Raw genomic sequence first — 12,467 nt, forward strand, 5'->3', positions numbered from 1 at the left:
CATTATATTCCAATATCTTTATAGTCATTTGTATCATAAAAGTAGGTTTTGTAGTTTCAGTAGAAATAAGTTGACAATATATTAAGTGCTAATACAACTGATACAGTACAACTGAGAACTGTAGAAAATATAGCGTAACTGAAGAATGGTGAAATGTAATGTGACTTCTGCACAGTTCTCCTTATCTCTCATCCAGTGGTGGTGATCTGAATGTGACAAGAGTTTTCCGCACATGGATCCCTTCTAATAGTATCATAACAGCCTGCTGTAAAGAGGCACAATCTTTGGAATCTGTAGCCAATCTGTTTAGCATTGTCTTGGCACCACCCATATTTTATTAGTGTAAGGGGCTCCACTCAGAAGCCCATCACAACTGTTTGGTGTGCAACCAGAAGCAAGATAGCATTTACTATCCACTGAGGTGAGACATTTTCATAATACTTACATATAATGGGGGAGTTGGGGGAGAGAGCTAGAACCTGAACTAAATCAAGGCATACCATCTTTACAATTCCTGCCTGAAAACTTACTGGGGCTGTAAAAGGCTTCTTCTGCTCTTCAACTCTGAATATATGACCAGTCATGCAATGTTCTGAAACCCTTGCAGTTTTCTGGATTGATGCCAGTATATTTATGATTAGGTTGCCATTTGTATTTGTCAGATTAACTGGAGGGTGTTTATACTGAAATTTCAGAGTTTTGGTTTACTTGTAAGTTATAACTACTAACTGAATACTGTTGCAAGCAGTACATCTTTGCTTCAGCATAGATACTGCTATTCAAAGCTTAGTTTTGATAAAGGATTCTATTTCTGACTTTTCAAAATATTGGATAGGTTTCCTTTGTCTGTATTTGGTTTACTTTTCACATTTAACTTCCTGTCCTGCTTGCTATACTGTACAATGTAGAGCATCCTGGATAGAGAGGGTTTCTAGCTGTAAGGATTCGCTTTATGTAATCCAGGCTGATGATGTTTGACAAATGTTGTTATGGTAAAATGAGCTTTAAGTAGGAAGACTTGAAACGGACATTTTCAGTATTTCTGAAACATGTGTAACAACAGCCAGAACTATAAACTGTACAATATCTCAGAATGGGTATCATAGAGCAGGAAAAGGTGCAGAAATGACCAGCCAATATGTTCTGAGTGAACATATGTGAGGAAAAAACAAAAATGGATGGTCTTAGCTTAGGAACACAACTGAGGAGGGATATGACTATGATTTGAGACTAATGTCCCCAAACTGAATATTTTATTTTATTGGAGGGTTGCCTGTGTGTGTATGGGGGGGGGGTTGTTGTTGGTGATTCATTTCTAGAAAGTGAGAAAGGGGATCTCCTTTTCCTCATTCCTGACCAAATCCCACCCAGTGATACTTAATATAGAAACTGTTGGGGGCCTTTACTTTTACACATTATTTTTGAGTTTTTAAAATGAAAGGTTTTTTTAATGTTCACCTACAGCCTTGTATTTACTAGGTAGCCATAGGTGACAAAGAATTCTATGCAGGTGTGTGAGGAGGCAGGTGGAGGGGGGTGGACCACTCTGTCTGTCCTCTGCATTCAGCATAGAAACCAAGCAGGCTTCCAGAGGGAAGAATCCCCTTTGTCTGCACATAGTGTAGAAATGCAGTGGGCTGCTGCAGGAGGAACAGAGCTCCCCCTGACCATTCACTACTTTCCCTCAGCAAACTACTAAGCATTTGTGCTGGCTAGTAACTGTTGTGCTTTTATTTATAGGGCTTTCCTAGTAGAGGTCCAGATTAATATTGCTAGGCTTTTGGTTCTCATCTGTAAAGAAACCGCCTTAGTATTTTTTCTCAAAATGAAGGGTGGTATATAAATTATAACAATAATAAAGCATCAGTAAAATATATTGAAGTTGCCTCCAAATAATATTTTGGATTGCTGCATAGGTGATATGACACTGTGATAAAATTGTCAGTGTATCCCAGGCATGGGAAACCTTTTTCAACCCAAGGGCCCCATTCCCTTCTGGAGGCCACATGCCAGTGGTGGGTGGAGCCAGAGGCAAAAATTGGCAGATCATTTGTATGTAAATGTTGTAATTTGTACAGTAGTCTATTTACTACACACACTTGCACACCTATCTCTATCCTCCATCCTGTCAAGCAAGAGGTATTATCAGAGTTCAACAACTTATTGTAGCCAGATGCGCAGAGAAAAAACACCCCACTTACAGAAGGTCCAAAGCAGGGCCAGTGAGGGATATGGCCTGGGGACAGGGTGTTGCTCAGGGGAGTCTAGAGTAGATTTGGAGAACCTTTGGCCCTCCAGATTGGCTGTGGTTGCTGGAGCTGATGGGGATTGTAGTTATGCAACATCTGGAAGGCCAAAGGTTCCTCACACCTAGTTTATAGGGATGGTTGAGAGGCCTGGAGGGCCGTGTTCCCCCCCCCAGACTTGAGGTTCCCTACCCCTAATGTATGCAAATATATCTAATCTATGTTGGAAGTGTGGAAACATCAGAATAGCCTTCCCCATCTCCATGCCCTCCAGGTGTGCTTGACTACAATTCCCATCATCCCAAGCCAGCATAGCCAGTGGTTGCGGATGATGGAAGATGTAGTCCAAAACATCTGGACGGCACTCATTGTGGGAGGCTGCTTTAGAAGAATGTTGGCTTACATAGGGTTGTAGATATGTTAAGAATGATTAGTAAAATATTGTTTAAAAGTATTATTGTTGGATATGAGCTTTAATTACATCACTTAATTGTACTTCGGGAATGTTTTGAAGGGGTAAGAGTATGACACAATATAACAGTAATGGTGACCCATATGTTAATAGCTCAGATTTTGTTGGCAAAACCCTGGAGATTGGTTCAGCTTCTATCTGTTGAAAGGTAGAAGTGTAGAATCTAGACTATTATGCTTACAAATAAACATTTGTTATAGAATTTTGGGACAGGATAACTGAGGCAACAGCCCTTTAGGAAACAATGAATTTTATACAAAATTGGAATTGAATGAGACTAGATAATTTGTAGTACATGATGCTTTTGCTGTGATTTGAAATATAAAGCTGTTAGGACTTGGGGTGACTAATTCTTCTCTCTCACACACCCCCAATTCCCACTTCCCCTTTTTTTCCTAAATGGGTTTCTTGACATTTTATACTTTAGAGTCTTTAAAACATTGGGTGGCATCCATCCAAGTTATACTCAGAGTAGACCTAATGAAATTAAAGGACTTAAGTTAGTTACTCCTGTTAATTTTAATTGGTCTGCTCTAAGTATGACTACAGCTGGTATAGCACAGTGGGAAGGACAACCTGGTTGAGAGTCCAGAGCCTGTGACTTCAAATCCCTGCTCATGTCTCCTGAGTGTAAAGGGCCAGCTAAAGATCACCCCCACAGTGAGTGGCTCAGGGGTTACGTGCCCTGCCACCTGTGCAGCCGTGGGCAAGCTGCATAGTCCCAAGGAGCCCTGTTGCCCCCTAGCTGGCAGTTGCAGACAAGGAAGGGACTGGTTTGTGCAGCTGTGGCAAGCTGAGCAGGCCCTAGCTAGCTGGGGAGGACTAGCCTCAGAGGGAGGCAATGGTAAACCCCCTCTGAATACCACTTACCATGAAAACCCTAATCATAGGGTAGCCATAAATTGGGATCGACTTGAAGGCAGTCCATTTCCATTTTCAAGTATGACTAACACTGGATACAACCATTGCTTTTTCTTTACCAGTTTATGTATGTATGTATCTCTAGGAAGTCCCCCAGCTATGTAGAAGCTCCTACCTTATTTCTGGTGGCTCCGAAATTCTTCCAGATACTTCATCACTCCAGTTCTGTTATTACAGATTAATGTTTTCTCCCAGATAAGTTTTCTCAAAAAGTTTAGTTTAAATTATTTAGTTTAAAACTGTAGAAGCCTCATTTACTACAGTGGCATCATTATTTTTAATTTTGAGCAACTGTGTCGATGGTCCTTTCAATAACTATTACTCGTTTATTACATTTATATCCCACCCTTCCTCCCAGAAGGAGCCCAGGGTGACAAACAACAAGTGATAAAACACTAAAAACGTCTTTTAAACATCTTCAGAACAATTTCCAATACATATGCAGACTTGGATAACTGCTTCATATCTCATCTTCGGATGCTAACCTAGCGGTCCATGCATTTACCCATTGTGCTGGATTATTCTCATTTTCACTTTTCAAGTTTTGTACTCATTTATGCCCAGTACATACAAAATGCGGCAAGAAGCCACTTGCCAATGGAAATGGACTGCCTTCAAGTCAATCCCAACTTATGGGTTTTCATGGTAAGCGGTGTTCAGAGGGGGTTAACCATTGCCTCTCTCTGAGGCTAGTCCTCCCCAGCCAGCTAGGGCGTGCTCAGCTTGCCACAGCTGCACAAACCAGCCCCTTCCTTGTCCGCAACTGCCAGCTAGGAGGCAACTGGGCTCCTTGGGACTATGCAGCTTGCCCACGGCTGCACAGATGGCAGGGCACGTGACCCCTGAGCCACTCACTGTGGGGGTGATCTTTAGCTGGCCCTTGACACCCAGGAGACACGAGTGGGGATTTGAACTCACAGACTCTGGACTCCCAGCCAGGCTCTCCTTCCCACTGTGCTATACCAGCTGTACTTGTCAATACTACACTGATATTTTCTTGGATTTCCACTCTCTGAGAGGCAGTGGCACAGATTATTAATTGTACTTGATTCTAAAAACTAACAGCTATGAAACATAAGTTAGTGAATCACTATTAGGATGTGCTTATATTATGTTAAGACATTGTTTGAAGTGACTGAAAATGTACACTGTTGTACTTGCACTACAATCCTAACCATGTATACTCAGAAGTAAGTCTTAATGAATTCAGTGGGACTTTCTCCTGGGTAAATTGGGTTAGGATTGTAGCCTTAAACTTTTGAACTTTTGTTTTCAAGCAGCTTTTGCTTGCTGTCCTTCCTGCTGCTATGTAAGACTTTGTTAGCCTTAATAATTGTCTTGTTAGTCCAATAAAAGGTATCTTTACCAGCCTACACTTCATAAATTGTGTTCTCTGCAACAGGACTGTTGAAATCTGTGTGATAAAAAGAAACTGATCTTGCTTTCATGAATGGACATAGTGGCAGAATTTCAAGACAAAAACAAGTGCAAGGTTCTGGCATTTGAATGCTTTTCTAGAAGAGTTTAGGAGAGGTCCTCTGCGACTTCTGATAATCTTCTCCCTAGATATCTTATTCCACAAAATATTGAACTCAACTTCTTTCCCCATGCTGGGAGCTAACGGGGGGTTATACCCAAAGCTAGTGCAGACTAGCAATGGCAACACTAAGTTGTGAACCAGGAAACCTGTTCAAATTTCTCTCCCATAAACTCTCTTGGTTGCTGCTTAGGCAATCCACTGTATTTCAGTTAATCTATTGGGCTAATACTGAATGAAATGGTTCTTGTAAGGATTACTATAATATATGTGATGTGCACTGAACCCTTGAAATGCAAATGTTGCTGAAATAGATGCTATAATTAAGGCAGATACACAGGACAAATGATTTTACAATAAATTCCTCTTAACACACTGATAGGCGAATGTACACTCCTGTTAAGACTTCTTCTTTGTGTTCTTTCTTTGTCCTATGTGAGCTAGTCAGTATCCTCCAACCAAGCTAGTTTCCAGTCTGTCCATTGTGCATGGCCCCTTTACACTGGGGCTGGGCTAGTGTTCTCTTTGTTTGCTGTGTACTTTGTGTTTCTCCTCATTAGTTTATTTTCTGCTGTAGGAATGTCATCATTGTGGGAACTGTTACATGCCTTGTTATGGAGAAACATTGAGGTGTCCAATCTGAGAGGAGATGTCAGTGGGGTTTGTTTTTAATATACTTTGTATTCCTTCCCTATATGAGGTAAGCATGTATGTACTGCTTGCCTTATGCACTAGGCTTGTGGCATGAGTTATGACTTTTAAATAGCAGCCTTGCAAGGATGCAAACACATAGGATCTCAGTATGGAGTAACAGTGAGTCTTGCATGCTGTTTCCACTAGGGATCTGTGTAAGGTGTTGCACAGTTCAGTGGTTGCATGGGTGTGGCCGGAATGCCTAAATTTCTTTCTGTGATGTAGCAGAATGGAACTTCTGGCACTATTTATTTTATTGATTATTAAATGTATGTCCCTCCCTTCCTCACAGAAGGCACCAGGGCAGCAACAAGCGATAAAACATTTTAAAAAATCTGTAAGACATCTTAAAAACAAAAAAATCTTTAAAAATATCTTTTAAGGTCTCCACTTAAAAGGCTTGTTGACAGAGGAAGGTCTTCAGTAGGCGCCAAAAAGACAACAGATAACACCTGTCTAATATCTAAGGGGAGTGAATTCCGAAGAGTAGGTGCCACAACACTAAAGGTCTGCTTCCTGTGTTGTGCGGAATGGACCTCTTGATGAGATTATATCAGCAGGAGGCCCTCATCTGCAGAGCGCAGTGATCGACTGGGTATATAAGGGGTAAGATGATCTTTTAGGTATCCTTGTAGACCAAAACTATCACCTTGAACTTAGATCAAGGTGTATCTGATCAAGGTTAAGATTACCACACCTATACCAGTTCAAGGCCATTTGTTTATTTTGAAGCATTTATACTCTGGCTAACCGATGTATTTACCATATATATGTATCTGTTTTATTTATTTGTATATGTTTATATTATATATTTAAAATGTAATAAAATAAAAATGTAATAAAATAGTATACATTTGTATTTACAATACATTTAAAATGCAGTAAAATTAAACAATAAAATAAAATAGGCAATGATACAATAACTACTAGAGTGAGTCAAATTATATTTATTTCCAGCAAGTGCCAATCTGCAGCTGAATCTCCTACCTGCAACTGGCTCTACAGGCCATGGCTGCCTCAGTGGGATGCTGCTGTCTCTTGCAACCCCTAGCTCTGGTGGCAGATGAAGGAGTTGCTGGGGAAGCAATGATGTTAGAAGCCTTCCTCCCATTATTCAGATATTCCAACTGCCCTACTTTTACCTATTTTATCCACTCTTTACCATTGGGTAGGATTGGGGCTTAATCACATTCTTGAAGATGTTAAAGCAACCCTTTCTCCTTTGTTTGTTTGTTTGTTTGATTGATTGATTTATATCCCGCCCTTCCTTCCAGCAGGAGCCCAGGGCAGCAAAACACTTTAAAACATCATAAAAACAGATTTTAAAATACATTAAAACAAAACATCTTTAAAAAACACTTTTTAAAAAGCTTTCAAGACATGTTAAAAAAGGTTAAAAACATATTGTTCTAAAAACATATTATTTATTTATTTATTTTATTAATTGCATTTTTAAACCGCCCTATAGCAACAAGCTCTCAGGGCGGTGTACATAAGATAAAACCACAATTAAAATACGAACAAGTGTGGATTATAGAACATATTTAAGAACAAAATTAAATACAAATTAAAATAAAAATTACAATACAATTAAGTTTAAAATTAAAATTAAATTAAGCTTAAAATGCCTGGGCAAAGAGGTACGTTTTTACCTGGCGCCGAAAAGATAACAAAGAAGGCGCCAGGCGTATCTCATCTGGGAGGGCATTCCATAATTCGGGGGCCACCACTGAAAAGGCCCTAGATCTAGTTGCTGTTCTCCGGGCCTCCCTATGAGTTGGGACCCGGAGAAGGGCCTTAGACGTCGAGCGCAGTGAACGGGTAGGTACATAGCGAGAGAGGCGTTCCAACAGATATTGCGGTCCGATGCCGTTAAGGGCTTTATAGGTAAGAACCAACACTTATTAAAAAGCAAATCCAACACAGACTGGGATGGCGAAAAGATAACAGAGATGGTGCCTGTCTAATATTTAAGGGTAGGGAATTCCACAGGGTAGTGCCACCACACTAAAGGTCTGTTTTCTATGTTGTGCAGAACAGACCTCCTGATAAGATGGAATCTACAGGAGGCGCTTGCCTGCAGAGCGCAGTGACCGACTGGGTATATAAGGGATAAGACGGTCTTTCAGGTACAGTAGGGCCCCACTCATACAGCGAGTTAGGTTCCAGACCGTGCTGAAAAGTGGAACACAAACAATAAAATGATGCTCGACGCCCTTCTCGGACTGCATCATGCTAAAAAAGTGGAACAAGCCCATTTGAGTGGGGCCCTAATGTAATTGAAAACCGCCGTATTAGCAGAACACCAAGAAGTGGAACGCCGAAAAGCAGGGCCCTACTGTATCCTGGTCCCAAGCTGTATGGGGCTTTGCACACCAAAACTAGAATCTTGAACTTAGCCTGGTAGCTAATAGGTAGCCATGTAAAAATGTATGTAAAAATGCAAACAATTTATATTAGTACATATGCAGAAGGGCAGCATTACTAGAGTCCAGATCCTCAGAAATTGTTAATGGACTCATGTATCCCAAAACTTTACTTTAATGTCCTGTCCTTGGTGTATGTATCACTTTGCCACCACAGAAAGGCTCTCAAGAAATCAAACAGTTTCTGTACAATCAACTTACTGCAATAAAAATGCACACTTGATTTCTTCTGACTGCATACAATTTGCACATGTTCCTTCAATGTTTTCTGTCTATTTATTACATTTGCTCCCTGCCCTTCCTCTAAAAAACTTAGGGCAATATACATGGGGTGCTCACCTCTAGTCCTCACAACAACTCTGTGAGATAGTGTAAGCTGAAGGTGCTTCCAGTTGGGGGCTTAATGTTGTAAACAGGTCATTGAGATAACACAAACACAGTTTTATGGTGAACTTGGCCCAGTAGCAAATGGGCAGCCAGTGCAGTTCCTTCAGCAGCGGGGTGACATGTTGGTGATACCCTGCCCCAGTGAGCAGTCTCACCGCTGCATTTTGCACCAGCTGCAGCTTCTGAACCAACCTCAAGGGCAGCCAAACATAGAGCGCATTACAGTAATCGAGCCTAGAGGTTACCAGTGTGTTGACAACAGTGGTCAGGCTATCCCAAAGCTGGTAAAAGGTACTGCTAGCCATGGAGGTCACCTGGGCCTCTAGTGACAAAGATGAACCCAGGAGCACCCCCAGACTGCGGACCTGCTCTTTCAGAGGGAGTACGACCCCATCCAAAGCAGGCAACTGACCAATTGCAGGCATACCCCGCTTTAACATTCGCAATGGGACTGGAGACTATACTTTAAGTGAAAATCTACTTTAAGTGAAGCAATTGTCTTCACTTGTACTGCACACAATCACCACTAGATGGCAGCGGTGTCATGCCAATAAAATGTACGTTATTACGAAGCGCGTGAACGTTAAGCGGGGTATGGGGACGTATGGAGCATGTACGTTATAGCGAGCCAACGTTAAGTGAAGCAACATTAAGCGGGGTATGCCTGTATCTGAACTCGGGAACCACCAACCCACAGTGCCTCTGTCTTGCTAGGATTCAGACTCAGTTTATTGGCCCTCATCCAGCCCACCACCAAGTCTAGGCAGCGGTCCAGGGCTTACTCGGCCTCTCCCGATTCATATGTTACAGAAAAATAGAACTGGGTATCGTCAGCACACCGCTGACACCTCGCCCCAAATCTCCTGATGACAACTCCCAAGGGCTTCATATAGATGTTAAACAGCATGGGGGACAAGATAGTACCCTGTGGCACCCCACAGCACAGCTGCCAGGGGGCCGAAAGGCAGTCGCCCAATGCTGTTCTCTGAGAGTGACCTTGGAGATAGGATCGGAGCCACTGTAAAACAATGCCTCCGATACCCATCTCACCAAGTCGACCTAGAAGGATACCATGGTCAATGTTATCAAAAGCCGCTGAGAGATCAAGTAAGACTAACAGGGTTGCACTTCCCCTGTCCTTCTCCTGATAAAGGTCATCCATCAGGGCAACCAAAGCCAATTCAGTCCCGTAACTGGGCCTGAACCCAGACTGGAATGGGTCAAGATAATCTATTTCATCCAAGAGTACTTGCAATTGCTGTGCCACAACCCTCTCAATCACCTTCCTTAACAAGGGGGTATTTGCGACCGGTCTGTAATTGTCACAGACCAAAGGGTTCTTTAAAACCTGCTTCAGAACACGCTTTGAGTCTGCAACCTTTTTGGATCCATGACCACATTTGGAATGTTGAGAAAGTCCTCTGGATGCTGCGGTTGGCCTAGCATTCACTATGGCTACCATAGTGGTCATGACCAGTCACAAAAACACTAATTTTATAGAAGGCAAACACACACAGACATGGAGAGAGAAGGAAACAGAAAAACAGAAACCTAGAGAAAGGGAAGGGAAAAAGGAAAATACAAACGTAGACCCAGACAGAGAAATATGGACTTTCTGTCTTTCTCCCCCCCCATTACTTCATTCTCCCTGCTCCTGATCTCATCAGTCTCCCTTTCCTTTTCCTGACTGTCTTTTAAAACACTTTAACCAGACACTTTCCATCTCAGTCTCTCTACTTTCTGCTTGGCTACTCAGGTGCTGAAGTCAGCCTAGAAAAGTGCCTAGAGTTAAAAGTGGAACTGGGCACGCCACCTCTGTGTACATTTCCAGGCAGCGATTGCTTTCTTTTCACTTCTGGAGGGGGGAGCATAGAGGCCTTGAGAGCACTAGGGAGAACTTGAGTGCAGCTGCTCCTGCAGACTCCATACTGGGAATATGAGCTTTCAAGTGTGTATGAGGAGAGGAAGTTGTTCTGGAATGGTAGGGCATGTTCTTTCACATGTGCCTGAGAAGAAAATATGCCATACTTGGCTCAGTTATTAACCTTCTGTGGTCAATAGAAACATAGCTCTCTTGAGCATCTGAGGTAGGTCCTGTCCTGTTTGATGATTCCATAATAAGATTATCTTTGCTGGTTTTCTGCTGAGCTCTGTTCTGTTTTTATTGAATGGTGTGCGAAAGCTGATTGCTTTATTTAAAAAGGGGGATTTGTTGGCTGTATTAGAGCTTTTTTAAAGATAAAATTCTGACGTATTTTATTAAATACCTAGAGTACTGTCTGCTTTAGTGCCATCTGGTGCAAATTATCTGTACCGTAGAAAATTATGGAACATCTAGCCTGTGAATCAGCTGTCATACTTGAGAGAGTTTGTTCAAAATGTGTGGGCATTTTTGTAAAGCCACAGTTGTTGCAAGATTTGAATCTAAACAGTTTTGTCTGACTTGGCTCTGACAAAATCCAGAAATTTAAAGACAGAATATTTATTTAAGAACTGCTACAAAAAAAGCAATATTTGGTTTTAGTGAAGGAAACACTGGGTTTTCAAAGAGAAACTATTGTGATAATGCTGAATTGCAACTTATCAAAAGGTTCTATTCATTGTCTCTATTAAGACCCAAAGTGGTGTCTATTTTCTCAGAAACGCTAAGGCCAGATAACCAACATGATACCCAAGTCCCATGACACACTTGAGGCCTTCCTCTCATGCCCATGAATGCTCTTGCTCCCCCCTGCCCTTTTGGTCGTGAGGTGGTTACGCTTCTCTCCCTCAAGTGCATATAGCTGAAGGAAGGAGTTGGGAAAGTTATACATTTCCTGTTTCAGCTCTATGAGTTTTTTAAGATTCAGGTTAATTCTACTGGATTTGACTTTTACCCAGATTACACAGAAAAGCACATGCACATACATTCTCTTTTATATCTTAAGGGGGGGCTCATCTTGGGAGAGAAGAGGATGGTGCCAATAGCATCTGCTGAAAAATCCAAATGTGCCCACAAACCTAAAAAAATTGGTAACACCTGCTATGACAATCCTGGTGTTTTGAAGAGTTGTTTTTGTATATATTTAAGCTCTAATTGAATTGTTGGTGTATCATTGCCATTTAAGTCCAAGTTTCATGTTTTTTCTTTATATGTAATGTGTGTGTATATATATGTGTGTGTGTGTGTATGTGTATATATATATATATACACACACCTAATAACTGAGAATCACGCTCCTTGCATCTGATGAAAAGATCTATTCTACAAATGTTTATGCCATAATACATTTTGTTACTTTTTGAGATGCCACAAGATACTTGGTATTAGTCACCACCAGCTACTGCAGCATAAAAACAGCTGCCCTCTTGAATTGGGATTTTGTGTTTGCAGTTTGAGTACCCAACACTTTTTCCTGTGAGATTTAATTTGTTCCATTGCAAATATTTTTGGATCTAAAAGTCTTAAAATCTTCTGCCAGAGTGGAAGATGAAGAACTTGTTAAGGTTATATATAATTTTTACTAAAAATGAGTGTGTGGACTTTCAGTGGGACCTCCAAGGATGAACTGCTCTCATAGATGGGAGAGAAGTTATAGCTGTCCCTGTTCCTACTTCATCAGAGCTGAAGAGGGGCAAAAACAACATTGGGACTATCTTGTGTCTATTTTGAGAAGTTGGTATTGACAGCAAACAACTCAAAGATAAGTTTCCTTCTGATCCTGAGGCAGCAGGATGCAAGTCCATTAAATAAAATACCAGCCAGAATGCATGTGGCAGAACTGTGTATTCAGGCCCTGGTGGAG

General features: G+C 41.4%; 1 protein-coding gene across 2 annotated transcripts in view; it reads left to right on the plus strand.

The window, feature by feature from the left end:
* Positions 1–12,467, plus strand: part of PPP1CB (protein phosphatase 1 catalytic subunit beta) — a 44,867-nt gene that overhangs the window by 1,869 nt on the left and 30,531 nt on the right. The gene's annotated exons all lie outside the window — the stretch shown is intronic.

Source organism: Rhineura floridana, chromosome 4 (genome assembly GCF_030035675.1).
Source record: "Rhineura floridana isolate rRhiFlo1 chromosome 4, rRhiFlo1.hap2, whole genome shotgun sequence".
NCBI lineage: Eukaryota > Metazoa > Chordata > Lepidosauria > Squamata > Rhineuridae > Rhineura > Rhineura floridana.